Raw genomic sequence first — 14,678 nt, forward strand, 5'->3', positions numbered from 1 at the left:
ATCAAATACCAATTGTAGGTATATTTTTACTCACCAGAAGCTGTACTGAATCACCTATCAATTGACTACTAACCCTCTAAAGGCAATATTTAAGACCCCAGTTTGCCCTTGTTAAAATATCTTGTTTATTGGTATAGACTGTTCCATGACAGAATAATTTCAAAATCATACGTAATCAACACGATGTTCTCAATAATCTATATTTGCTACATGCCATATTACTTAGGTTTACATTTACTTTTTTAGTAAACATTATTTACAAAGATATTTCTTAAAGCATACTATGTCTCAAATTGCCTTTATTTTCATTATAAGGGATTTAATATTTGCAGAGTTAATTTTTTAAAAATAAAATATTTTTGGATTTCTTTTAGTTTATAAGTAAGTCAGGTTTTTTATAGTTGCTTAAACATAGACCTTTTTAAATTCATATTTAAAAAAAATGTGTGTCTATTTACTTTCTATTTCAATTTTAAAAGGCATTTACCATACCAATAGCAATATCTCTTTGTATAGATGCTACCTTTGAATCTAAACCACTCAACAACGGGACACAGGAAGCTTGGACACATTTTATTTCTAATATTTTATAAGAATATTCAATCATCTGAAATCACATACTGATTTCGACTTATTTTTCTATGATTGCATAAAAATATTTTAAAATTTTACTTTTAAAAGTAGCTCTCTGCCTTTTTAAATACTTACTTCTTTTTTTCCCCTTTCTACTTGATTTAAGAATAGATATTTGTATGAAATAATAAAAGATAAAGATAGTCTCTAAAGCAAAGTATGGTTTTTTGTAAACCAGAACATTTTCCCCTGAATTTTTGATTTGTTATATGTGTTTAACGTTTTACTGAATGATAATTTACTTGAAATGTTTCAAAATTATGTAACCATTTGCACTTCCAAAACTGTAGGATTTTTTTGTCCTGTCTTAAATTTATCCATGATAAATCACTTATTTCTCTGTGCATTAATATCATGTGACATGGTCTCCATATGAGATACTTAATTCCTCTGCTATGCAATATTTATACTTACTAATTCTTCTAAAAATAAAGTTTCTATAATGTAGTACAATATGTAATAATGTAGAAAAAAACAAGAGTGTATGTGGTATGTATGATAGAGTTGTTAAATAGATGACAGATATACGTATGTCTGGTTGAAGACAATCCCAGCTATAACTCCCATAAAGCAACGGGAACTGCCATACGTATCTACTATTATCACTGACAATCTGACCAGTTTTATAGCTGAGTTCATCGCAAATGAAGTTCAGGAGAGTGACATGTGTAGAACCAAAAAAACAAAAAAAATTTGACCAAATATCCAGGCTCTATCCAACAAATTTGTGCCAATTACTTCAATGGCCATCTTATTTTCTATTTAATTTTTCTCTTTTCACATATTTCTTTAATGTTTTCAATCTTAAAAAACTAAATTAAGTATGATTTGAAACACTGGCAAATATCAATTTCAAGTTAATGAAAACAAAATAACGCTTGTTTTAATTGTTAGGATTTTTATTAGCCCCGAAGAAACATTTAACTGAAAATAGCATCTGAAAATGACAGACAACAGCCTTTTTTATATTTTCTTTCACTTCATTTCTTGAAAGTTTCACAAAAAATTTTCTGTTGTTATTGATATTAAAGTGTTTTTTTTTCCATCAGTTAACCTGTTATATTAAAGTAAAGATGATTACCGAAGAATTAGAAAATCAAAGATCACCCTTATTAGGTAATTTAACAAATTAATGAATGTCCATTTCTAATATTTGACCCAGTGAATATACGTGGCTTTTTAAAAAAGAAAGTTTCATTTGTTGCTTGTTTTTATTTGTATATACTCCCTAGTGCCAAATTTATCAAGAGAGAGAATTACTTTTCTGGGGCTCAGTCAGTTGAGCAGCAGAACTCGATTTCAGCTCAGGTCATGATCTCAGGGGTCTGGCATCAAGCCCTGAATAGGGCCGTATGCTCAGCAGGGAGACTACTATAGGATTCTCTCTCCCTCTGCCCCTCCCCTTACTTTCTCTCTCCCTCTCTAAAATAAATAAATCTTTAAAGAGAGAGAGAGAATTACTTTTCTGAACTAAGTCAGACTTTTCCACATCTTGAAAGTAAAAAAAAAAAAAAAAAAAGTACATAAGCAAACTGTGGTATAATTGTCACCTTGTGGCATTTAATGTAATTAACTGACAAACAAAGCAGCTCCCATGGGATGTCTGGGTGGCTCAGTTGGTTAAGCAGCTGCCTTCGGCTCAGGTCATGATCCCAGGGTCCTTGGATGGGTTCCCACATTGGGCTCATTGCTCAGTGGGGAGCCTGCTTCTCCCTCTGCCTTCTGCTCTCCCTGCTTGTGTGCTCTCTCTTACAAATGAATAAATAGAATCTTAAAAAACAAAACAAAAAAAAAAAACAAAGCAGGTCCCACTCCATCAGCCTCTCATTTTCCCACATCACTTTACTTCTCTTTGTTTTTTTTTTCTTTTTTACTTCTGGTAAAATATTGTCTTATTTATAATATTACTATTTATTTCCTTCATGTCTGCCTGCGTCCAAGGCAGGAAGTACTTTTGAATGTCTTCCCAATTCCTGTTCAACAACTGCACTGGATTCCCTGGCCCCTGGCAGAGCACATTTTTTGGGCTAGCCCTATTTTACATGCTCACACATTTCTTCTTCCACTGCTTATTTGTATGCCAAAAGTTGGTTGTTTTGTTCCCAAATACATTTATATCAGATTACTGCAGCCAGATAGTTTAAGTAACTATTATGTAAAACAGAGATAAATGAGTAAGAAAGTAAATATATATATATATAGAGAGAGAGAGAGAGAGATGGAAACAAAACAGAATGGTTATGAAAAAATTGGCAAACATAAGCCACTAAAAATGCTGACAAATTGGATTTATGAGTCAGACACTTGTATGTTTATCTTTTTTTTTTTCTTTTAATGGAGGGGGGTAAATGTCTGCATACATATTACTTTTTATGGATTTTCAACTAATTGGTCCACTTCAAAAAAGCAACACTAAAAAACATAGACCATATCTACTGCAAAAAGAAACAATGCTAACAAACAGAATTCAGCAATACATTGAAAGGATCATACAACATGATCAAGTAGGATTCATTCCAGGGATGCAAGAATGGCTCAACATTCACAAATCACAATGTGATACACCACATTAACAAAATGACAGATAAAAATCATATAAGCATCTCAATAGGTGTAGAAAAAAGCACTTGACAACAGTCAACATCTTTGCATAATAAAAATTATCAATTTGCAGGTGCCTGGGTGGCTCAGTTGGTTAAGCCTTCAGCTCAGGTCATGATCCTGGAGTCCCAGGATGGAGTCCCGCATCGGGTTCCCTGCTCAGTGGGGAGTCTGCTCCTCCCTCTGACCCTCCCCCCTCTCATGTGCTCTTTCACTCACTCTGTCTCTCAAATAAATAGATAAAATCTTTTAAAAAAAATTTCAATTTGCAGTTTGCACAGCAAATAAAATGATCATCAAAATGGAAAGGCAACCTATAGGATGAAAGGAAATATTTGCAAAATCATGTGTCTGATAATTCATAAATTCATAAAGAATGCTTACAACTCAATGACAACAACAACAAAATCTGATTTAAAAATGGACAGAATAACTGAATACACATTTTTCCAAAGATGACATATAAATGGCCAACAGACACATGAAAAGGTGCTCAACATCACTGGTCATCAGGGAAATGAAAATCAAAACCACAATGAGATACCACTTTACACGTTAGAATGTCTATCATCAAAAATACAAGAGTTAGCAAAGTGTTGGCAAGGATGTGGAAAAAAGGGAACTATTATACCCTGTTAGAGCCACTGGTGCAGCTGTTATGGGAATTAGTATAGATGTATCTCTAAAAAGTAAAAATTGAACTACCTATCAGATGATCCAGCAATTTCTCTTCAGTATATATCCAAAGAAAATGAAAACAGGGTATTGAAGACATATCTGCAGTCCCATGTACACTGAAGCATTATTTTCAGTAGCCAAGCCATGGAAACAACTTAAGTATCTATCAGTGGAAGACTGGATAAAGATGTCAAGTATATATATTTACATATGCATATATATTTTTATAATAGTAATTTTATATAATATTTATATAATATATATAACTGAAATTTGCCAAAAGAGTAGAACTTAAAAATATTATTACCAAAATAAAAAAAACAAAGCTCAATAGATCCATATACAAAATTAAGACCTAAGACTTCCTATCAAATAATTAGCCAGGAAATATTTATCTATATTAAAAGAAACATATTAAATGAAATTATTTATTTATATTATATTTTTTTTAGAATTTGGATATGTAATTTGTTTTTGAAAGAGCTATTTTTGGTTTGAATTCTTGAAGAACGAAGACTCTTTTTTCATGGGACTCTCCTTTATTCATGCTAAAACAATCTCTCTTCTTCTCCTCACACACTGATATCTGGAAAATATGTTTTTAGTCACTTTCAGGTTTTAAGAAATAGTATTGGTTCTCAGTTTGTAGTTTATGGTCCATTTGAATATCAATACTATTATTTTTTATCCAATTCCAAGCTATGCTGCTTTCCAAACTCAGTCCTGCTTCAAGCTAGGCAAATAACAAAGGGATTTTTACTTTCTTCCAGTTTACTCTTAAATCTTTTCCGGTTTCTGTGTTCTTTCTGGCTCTTACAGGGTGGGAATAGGGAGAAAGGAGCATAGAAAGTCTTGCTTAACTCATGTAGTTTTCATTGGGCAAGAGTGTCCTCTCGATGGTGCAATATCTACTTTTTAGCTCTTTCTTAAGTGGACCACAAATATGTGTCAGCTGTTAAGAAACCACAGCATGGAGACATTCCTGGTTTTAAAAAATGCCTCTTTCAGGCACCTGGGTGGCTCAGAGGTTAAGCATCTGCCTTTGGCTCAGGTCATGATCCAAGGGTCCCGGGATCGAGCCCCTCATCGGGCTCCCTGCTTGGTGGGAAGCCTGCTTCTCCCTCTCCCACTCCCCCTGCTTGTGTTCCCTCTCTCTCTGTCAAATAAATAAATAAAATCTTAAAAAACAAACAAACAAACAAAAAAAACCTCTTTGAGTTGGCCCCTTACAGTATGCTTTCATCTCCTGTTATTTAGGCAGTCAAGACTTGTAATATTCCTCTGTTGGGATTACTTGGTCATCCCAAACACTTCTCTTAGATGTGATTGTCTCAAGGCAAACCAATCCCAGCTACCATCTCAGATGTCCTCATCTGACCCAATCAGAACTTGGATATACAGACAATTCTCAGTTTGACCCAGTCTACTTACCTAGGTTATTCCAGAGAAACTCTCATTTTTAACGGTTCATAGGCATGAGACGTATCAATCCTTCCATTTCCCCAGAGCCATGTCACATTTGTTGAGTGCTTCCTTACAGATCTCTTCACTTGGCACTCAACTGAAGCAAAAGCATCCATATTACCTGTTCATAGGAATCCTATCCAAAAGAATCTCTTTGAAAATATAACTTCGTGAAATAAGTTTTAAGCAGAAGGACACAAGAACATTATCACAATCTCTTTTTATAGCATTTATTTATTATTTTGAGCTTTTAAAGCCCTTGCTAAAATACTGAGAGAATTGAAAAAGTCACATTTACCATTCAGTTAATTCAGTATAATTTTAAATAATTTATGCATTACCTTTAATTAATCATTTGAAGCCATTTACCAGACCCCACTGTGTCAGCAAGAAGGCCTCTACAACTATAAGTAAGTAATGGCTACCAAAGCTAGAAATATTGCTAACACTTGTGCGATTACCTCAGAAACTGGCTCATATATTGAGAGAGAAGAGAAAGTCATCAATTCTGAATGTCTTATCATAATGGTATTGGATAACATAACCTTGTAATTCAACAGGATATGTCTGCACAAAGCTATGACTAATTTATTTTTACCAAGCAAGGAAGTAGATTCTTGTTGATGTCTAAGGAGAAAACTGATCACTCTCTAAAGAACTATTGGTAAATAAAAAATTGGTACCTGAAACTAAGAAAAAGTACTATTCATATTATCTGTCATGTTTCTTTTTTAAAATTATTTTTTATTAACACATAATGTTTTATATGTTTCAGGGGCACAGGTCTGTGATTCATCAGTCTTACAAAATTCACAACGCTCACCATAGCAGTTAACTACCCCAATCTCCATCACCCAACCACCCCATCCTCCCCACCTCCCACCTCTCCAGCAACCCTCAGTTTGTTTCCTGAGATTAAGACTCACTTATGGTTTGTCTCCCTCTCTGGTTTCATCTTGTTTCATTTTTCCCTCCCTTCCCCTATGTTCCTCTGTCTTGCTTCTCAAATTCCTCATCTCAGTGAGATCATATGATACATGTCTTACTCTGACTGATTTATTTCACTTAGCATAATACCCTCCAGTTCCATCCATGCCATTGCAAATGTCAAGATTTCATTTTTTTGATGGCTGCATAATATTCCATTGTGTATATATACCACTTCTTCTTTATCCATTCATCTGTCGATGGAAATCTAGGCTCTTTCCATAGTTTCGCTATTGTGGACATTGTTGCTATAAACATGGGGGTGCATGTGACCCTTTGGATCACTACATTTGTATCTTTGGGGTAAATACCCAGTAGTGCAATTGCTGGGTCATAGGGTAGCTCTATTTTCAACTTTTTGAGGAACTGCCATACTGTTTTCCAGATTCGCTGCACCAGCTTGCATTCCCGCCAACAGTATAGGAGGGTTCCCCTTTCTCTGCATCCCTGCCAACATCTGTTGTTTCCTGGCTTGCTAATTTTAGCCATTCTGACTGGTGTGAGGTGGTATCTCATTGAGGTTTTGATTTGGATTTCCCTGATGCCGAGTGATGTTGAGCACTTTTTCATGTGTCTGTTGGCCATTTGGATGTCTTCTTTGGAAAAATGTCTGTTCATGTCTTCTGCCTATTTTGTGATTGGATTCTTTGTTCTTTGGGTGTTGAGTTTGATAAGTTCTTTATAGATTTTGGATACTAGCCCTTTATCTGATCTGTCATTTGCAAATATCTTCTCCCATTCTGTCGGTTGTCTTTTGGTTTTGTTGACTGTTTCCTTTACTGTGCAAAAGCTTTTTATCTTGATGAAGTCCCAATAGTTCATTTTTGCCCTTGCTTCCCTTGTCTTTGACAATATTTCTAGGAAGAAGTTGCTGTGGCTGAGGTCAAAGAGGTTGCTGCCTGTGTTCTCCTCTAGTATTTTGATGGATTCCTGTTTTGCATTTAGGTCTTTTATTATTTTGAGTCTATTTTTGTGTGTGGTGTAAGGAAACGGTCGAGTTTCATTCTTCTGCATGCAGCTGTCCTATTTTCCCAACACCATTTGTTGAAGAGACTGTCTTTTTTCCATTGGACATTCTTTCCTGCTTTGTCGAAGATTAGTTGACCATAGAGTTGAGGGTCCATTTCTGGACTCTTTATTCTGTTCCATTGATCTATGTGTCTGCTTTTGTGCCAGTACCATACTGTCTTGATGATGACAGCTTTGTAATAGCACTTGAAGTCCGGAATTGTGATACCGCCAGCTTTGCTTTTCTTTTTCAACATTCCTCTGGCTATTGGAGGTCTTTTCTGGTTCCATACAAGTTGTATGATTACTTGTTCCATTTCTTTGAAAAAAGTAGATGATATTTTGATGGAGATTGCATTAAATGTGTAGATTGCACTAGGTAGCATAGATATTTTCACAATATTTGTTCTTTCAATCCATGAGCATGGAACATTTTTCCATTTCTTTGTGTCTTCCTCACTTTCTTTCATCAGTATTCTGTAGTTTTTTGAGTACAGATTCTTTGCCTCTTTAGATAGATTTATTCCTAATTATCTTATGGTTTTGGGTGCAGTTGTAAATGGGATCAACTCCTTAATTTCTCTTTCTTCTGTCTTCCTGTTGGTGTATAGAAATGCCACTGATTTCTATGCATTGATTTTATATCTTACCACTTTACAGAATTTCACTTCTTTGCTGATTCACATGACTTTTATTTCTTTTTGTTGTCTGATTGCTGAGGCTAGGACTTCTAGTACTATGATGAATAGCAGTGGTAATACTGGACATCCCTGCCGTGCTCCCTGACCTTAGGGGGAAAGCTCTCAGTTTTTCCCCCATTGAGAATGATATTTGCTGTGGGTTTTTCATAGATGGCTTTTATGATATTGAGGTGTGTACCCTCTATCCTTACACTGTGAAGAGTTTTAATCAAGAAATGATGCTGTATTTTGTCAAATGCTTTTCTGCATCTATTGAGAGGATCATATGGTTCTTGTTCTTTCTTTTATTAATATATTGTATCACATTGATTGATTTGTGGATGTTGAACCAACCTTGCAGCCCAGGCATAAATCCCACTTGGTCATGGTGAATAATCCTTCTAATATACTGCTGGATCCTATTGGCTAGCATTTTGGTGAGAATTTTTGCATCCATGTTCATCAAGGATATTGGTCTATAATTCTCCTTTTTGATGGGGTCTTTGTCTGGTTTTGGGATCAAGGTAATGAAGGAAGGAAGTTTTCCTTCCATTTCTATTTTTTGGAACAGTTTCAGAAGAATAGGTATTAATTCTTCTTTAAATGTTTGGTAGAATACCCTGGGGAAGTCATCTGGCCCTGAGCTCTTGTTTGTTGGGAGATTTTTGATGACTGCTTCAATTTCTTTAGTGGTTATGGGTCTGTTCAGGTTTTCTATTTCTTCCTGGTTCAGTTTTGGTACTTTATTCATCTCTAGGAATGCATGCATTTCTTCCAGATTCTCTAATTTGCTGGCATATAGTTGCTCAAAATATGTTCTTATAACTGTTTGTATTTCTTTGGTGTTGGTTGTGATCAATCAACTCTTTCATTCATGATTTTACTTATTTGGGTCATTTCTCTTTTCTTTTTGATAAGTCTGGCCAGGGGTTTATCAATCTTATTAATTCTTTCAAAGAACTAGCTCCTAGTTTCATTGATTGGTTTTACTGTTCTTTTGGTTTCTTTCATTAATTTCTGCTCTGGTCTTTATTATTTCTCTTCTCCTGCTGGGTTTAGGCTTTATTTGCTCTTCTTTCTCTAGCTCCTTTAGGTGTAGGGTTAGGTTGTGTATTTGAGACCTTTCTTGTTTCTTGAGAAAGGCTTGTATTGCTATATACTTTCCTCTTAGGACTGCCTTTGCTGTATCCCACAGATTTTGAACAGTTGTGTTTTCATTTTTATTTGTTTCCATGATTTTTTTTTTAATTCTTCTTTAATTTCCTGGTTGATCCATTCATTCTTTAGTAGGATGCCCTTTAGCCTCCATGTATTTAAGCTCTTCCAATTTTCCTCTTGTGATTGAGTTCTAGTTTCAAAGCATTGTGGTCTGAAAATATGCAGGGGATGATCCCAAACTTTTGGTATTAGTTGAGACCTGATTTGTGACCCAGGATGTAATCTATTCTGGAGATTGTTCCATGGGAACTAGAGAAGAATGTGTATTCCGTTGCTTTGGGATGGAATGTTCTGAATATATCTGTTAAGTCCATTTGGTCCAGTGTGTCATAAAGCCTTATTTCCTTGTTGATCTTTTGCTTAGATGATCTGTCTTTTTCAGTGAGGGGGGTGTTAAAGTCCCCTACTATTATTGTATTATTGTCAATGTCTTTCTTTTATTTTGTTATTAATTGTCTCCTCCCGTGTTAGGGGCATAGATATTTACAATGTTAGATCTTCTTGTTGGATAGACCCCCCCCCTTTTTTTTTAAAGATTTTATTTATTCATTTGAGAGAGAGAATGGGAGACAGAGCATGAGAGGGGGGAGGGCCAGAGGGAGAAGCAGACTCCCTGCCGAGCAGGGAGCCCGATGCGGGACTCGATCCCGGGACTCCAGGATCATGACCTGAGCTGAAGGCAATCGCTTAACCAACCGAGACACCCAGGCACCCTTGGATAGACCCTTTAAGTATGATGTAGTGCCCATCCTCATCTCTTATTATAGTCCTTGGTTTAAAATCTAATTTGTCTGATATAAGTATTGCCATCCCAGCTGTCTTTTGATGTCCATCAGCATGGTAAATGGTTTTCCACCCCTTCACTTTAAAACTGGAGGTGTTTTGGGGTCTAAAGTGAGTCTCTTGCAGACAGCATATGGATCGGTGTTTTGTTGTTGTTGTTGTTGTTTTTATCCAATCTGATACTCTGTGTCTTTTGATTGGAGCATTTAGCCCATATTACATTCAGGGTAACTATTGAAATATATGAATTTAGTGCCAATGTATTTCCTGTAAAGTGACTGTTACTGTATATTTTCTTTGTTCCTTTCTAATCTATGTTACTTTTAGGCTCTTTCTTTGCTTAGAGAACCCTTTTCAGTATTTCTTGTAAGGCTGGTTTGGTGTTTGCAAATTCCTTTAGTTTTTGTTTGTCCTGGAAGCTTTTTATCTCTCCTTCTACTTTCAGTGACAGCCTAACTGGATACAATATTCTTGGCTGCATACTTTTCTCATTTAGTGGCCTGAATATATCATGCCAGTCCTTTCTGGCCTGCCAGGTCTCTGTGGATAGGTCTCCTGCCATCTAATGTTTCTACCATTGTATGTTACAGACCTCTTATACCAATCTGCTTTCAGGATTTTCTCTTTCTCTCTGAGACTTGTGAGTTTTACTATTAGATGGGATGTTGACCTATCTCTACTGATTTTGAGCGGGGGGTTCTCTGTGCTTCCCAGATTTCGATGCCTGTTTCCTTCCCCATATTACAGAAGTTCTGTTCTATAATTTGCTCAATATACCTTCTGCCCCTCTCTCTCTTTCTTCTTCTTCTGGCATCACAATTATTCTAATATTGTTTCATTTTATGGTATCACTTATCTCCCAAATTCTCCCCTCGTTATCCAGTAGTTGTTTATCTCTCTTTTTCTCAGTTTCTTTATTCTCCATCATTTGGTCTTCTATATCACTAATTCTCTCTTCTGCCTCATTTATCCTAGCAGTTAGAGTCTCCATTTTTCTTGTACCTCATTAATAGCCTTTTTGATTTTGACTTGGTTAGATTTTAGTTCTTTTATTTCTCCAGAAAGGGATTCTCTAGTATCTTCTATGCTTTATTTCAAGCCCTGCTAGTACCTTTATAATCATCATTCTGAACTCTAGTTCTGAGATCTTACTAATGTCTATTGATTAGGTCCCTGGCAGTCAGTACTGCCTCTTGTTTTTTGTTTTTTTGTTTTTTTTTTTGAGGTGAGTTTTTCCATCTTGTCATTTGTCCAGGAAAGAACAGATGAATGAGAGAACAAAATGCTAAAAGGGTAAGAACAACCCCTGAAAAATATACACTAAACAAATCAGAAGAGACCCAAAACTGGGGGGAAAATAAAGAGAAAAAAATGAAAAAAAGAATATGATCAGGCTGGTGAATAGAACAGTACCACACACTATATTTTGGGACTTTTTTGGTCTGTTAGAAGAAATCGCCTCCCAAAATTTTAAAGAAAGAAAAGCTTATATATAAGTTTTGTGGTTTATATATATATATATATATATATATATATATATACACACACATATAATGAGGGTAAATATGATGAAGGGACAGAATACGACTCCAAAGATGAAAATTAAAAAAAGATTTTAGAAAAGGAATTGATAAGAGAAGAAGTTGGTTGGAAAAAGAACCAAAAAATTTTTTTTCAAAAAAGGAGAGAATGTTATCAGGCGAGAAACCACGAGACCATCATACACTAGATTTAGGGTATATTTTGGTGTGTTAGAAGAAACTGCATACCAAAATTTTAAAGAAAGAAAAACATATATATAAAAAAATAAGTTTAGATACAATGGAGGGATAGAATAGGACTGTAAAAATGAAAATTAAAAAAGATTTTAAAAAAGGAATTGATAAGAAATTGGTTGAAAAAGGGAAGAAAAAAAATTCAACTAAAAAGAATAGAAAAAAAAATTAAAGAATATTAAAAAATTAACTTTGAAAGACTAAAGAATCATGGGGAAAAAGCCATGAATTCTATGTGCTGTATTCCCCTAGCACTGTGGTTTGCAGTTCTCATTGATTGGTAAACTCGGTCTTGGCCTGATATTCTTGCTTATCTTCTTTTTTTTTTTTTTAAAGATTTTATTTATTTATTTGAGAGAGAGAATGAGATAGAGAGAGTATGAGAGGGGGGAGGGCCAGAGGGAGAAGCAGACTCCCTGCCGAGCAGGGAGCCCGATGCGGGACTCGATCCCGGGACTCCAGGATCATGACCTGAGCCGAAGGCAGTTGCTTAACCAACTGAGCCACCCAGGCGCCCTCTTGCTGATCTTCTGGGGGAAGGTCTGTTCCAGTGATTCTTAAATGTCTTTGCCTGAGGTGGAATTGCACCACCCTTGCCAGGGGCCAGGCTAAGTAATCTGCTCGGGTTTGCTCTTGGTAGCTTTTGTTCCCTGAAAGCTTTCCATACAGCTTTAGAGGTTGAGAATGAAAATAGAGACCTCCCAATCTCTGGTCCCAGAGGAGCTGAGAGCTCAGGGCCCCACTCTTTAGTGAGCCCTCCAAGAAAAGCAGTCAATCACTCCTGTTTCCTGGGTCCCAGCCACACTCCATGCTCACCCAGCCTGTGACCAAGCGTTTCTATCTCTGGCACATGACCTCGTTTGGAGTCTCCAAGCCCAGCAGATTCCCTTCTGTGCAGCTCCTCCTGGGGGAGGAAGGGGAGTCTCCCTGGATCTTCTACTTGTTGGGTCCTGGCTTAAAGAGCAGTGGCCCGACTGTGCACTCGGATCACGGTTTATGGCAACCCTGAGCTGAGAGCCCACTCCTCAGCTCCGTCTTTGGAGCTGGCTTCCCTGCTCTGATACCTGGGAGCTCTGCCACACTCAGGGACCCCCGGTTTTTCTGTGACCCTGAGTGTCCTAAGACCACACTGTTCCAGCAAGAGTTCCACCCCCACTCACCCCCCAACCCCCCTCACTTAACCACTGAAGAACCATTGCTCAGCATAGCAGACTTCTAAAAGTTCCAATTTTGTGCTCTGTTGCTCTGTCACTTGCTGGTAGCATGCTGGGGGAGCCTCCCTCCCGCCTTGGTCTATCTTCCCAAATATTGCCTGGGATTCATTTCTCCACATATCCTACTTTCCAGAAAATGGTCGCTTTTCTGTTCAGAGAGTTGTTGCTCTTCTTTTCTTGGATCTCCTGTTAAGTTTATAGGTGTTCTGAATGGTTTTATAACTATCTAGCTGAATTCCTGGGACCAGATGAAATTTAGGTCTCCTACTCCTCTGCCATCTTGCTCTTCCTCCATATTTATCATATTTCATTGAGTACATGTCTAAGCTTCTCTCTCCTCCCTGTGAGTTCAAAGTAAAGAAGGGAGAGATTCTTAGCATTACCAGGACAAATCACAGTACCTAGAACTTAGAGAATTCAACAAATGTTCATTGAACTTAACTGAATTTGATATAAAAACAAATATTGGTTTGGGGAAATCATGTTTCATTTGAAATTATCTGCTTAGTAAAGATTAATATGGCCAGGTTTTGTCACCATATGAAAATATTGGTATGCTTTATTGATTTTTCACTGTTGCATAGTTTATACTCTAAGATTTTTTTCCTGGATGTCTCCTTACAGTGACAGGCACTAACAAATCTTTAGAAACTCATGAACTTAATGCATTTTCATCAAGTTGTCTAATATAGCATAAACATTTTTCAATTGGCTTCACAAATCATTTGTTGTTAAATATTATTTTGGTAGCTGTATTAGAAGAAAGAAAGAGTTAGATGTAACAAGCTGACATATATACCAGTGGAAATCACATGTATGATTTTGGAAAAGTTTTCTGAAAATTAAATAAAATAAAATCACATTCTGCTCAAACCTAAATTAATAAAAGTGATATACCTAGTAGCCAACAAATCTAATTAATAAAAAAGGAAGTGATTGATGCTAGAAAAACAAAATCTGGTCAGATATTTTCTGGAATATAAAATACAGAAACTAGAATAATTCAAGTTATATAAATATTAGTAATTCATTTCCTCCAAAATATTTCCTTGACTTTGGGTCTTTTCCTATTTGTACTATAGGAAAAATTGAAATATCAATGTTCTGGGAATACTTAGGGTAGTGGGACTGTTTTTAAAATTTTTGCATCCAAATTTTTATATCCAAATTTTGTATCCAGAAACATTTAATTGCTTCTTATTGTTACAAGGTGTTTACATTTGGGGACCCTAGGTGGCTCAGTCAGTTGAATGTCTGATTTCTGCTCAGGTCATGATCTCAGGGCCCTGGGATTGAGCCCTGCATCAGGCTCCCTGCTCAGTGGGGAGTCTACTTGTCCCTGTCCCTCTCCCTCCATCCCTTCCCCCACTCATGTGTGCACATGCTCTCTTTCTCTCTCAAATAAATAAATAAAATATTTTTTAAAAGGTATTAAATTTCAAGAGGAGATGAAGCATCATACCTAGAAATCTCTGTCACTTGGCTCTTGAATAGATTTCATTTACATACTTTATGGTTAGAGTAAGAAAGTTACCCTTTCCAAAGGGAAAAGGGAGGGACACCTGGGTGGCTCAGTTGATTAAGCATCTGCCTTCAGCTCAGGTCATGATACTGGGGTTCTGGGATCGAGTCCCCCA

Source organism: Mirounga angustirostris, unplaced genomic scaffold (genome assembly GCF_029215605.1).
Source record: "Mirounga angustirostris isolate CCGP_5_RB_7025 unplaced genomic scaffold, mMirAng1.0.hap1 SCAF_2, whole genome shotgun sequence".
NCBI lineage: Eukaryota > Metazoa > Chordata > Mammalia > Carnivora > Phocidae > Mirounga > Mirounga angustirostris.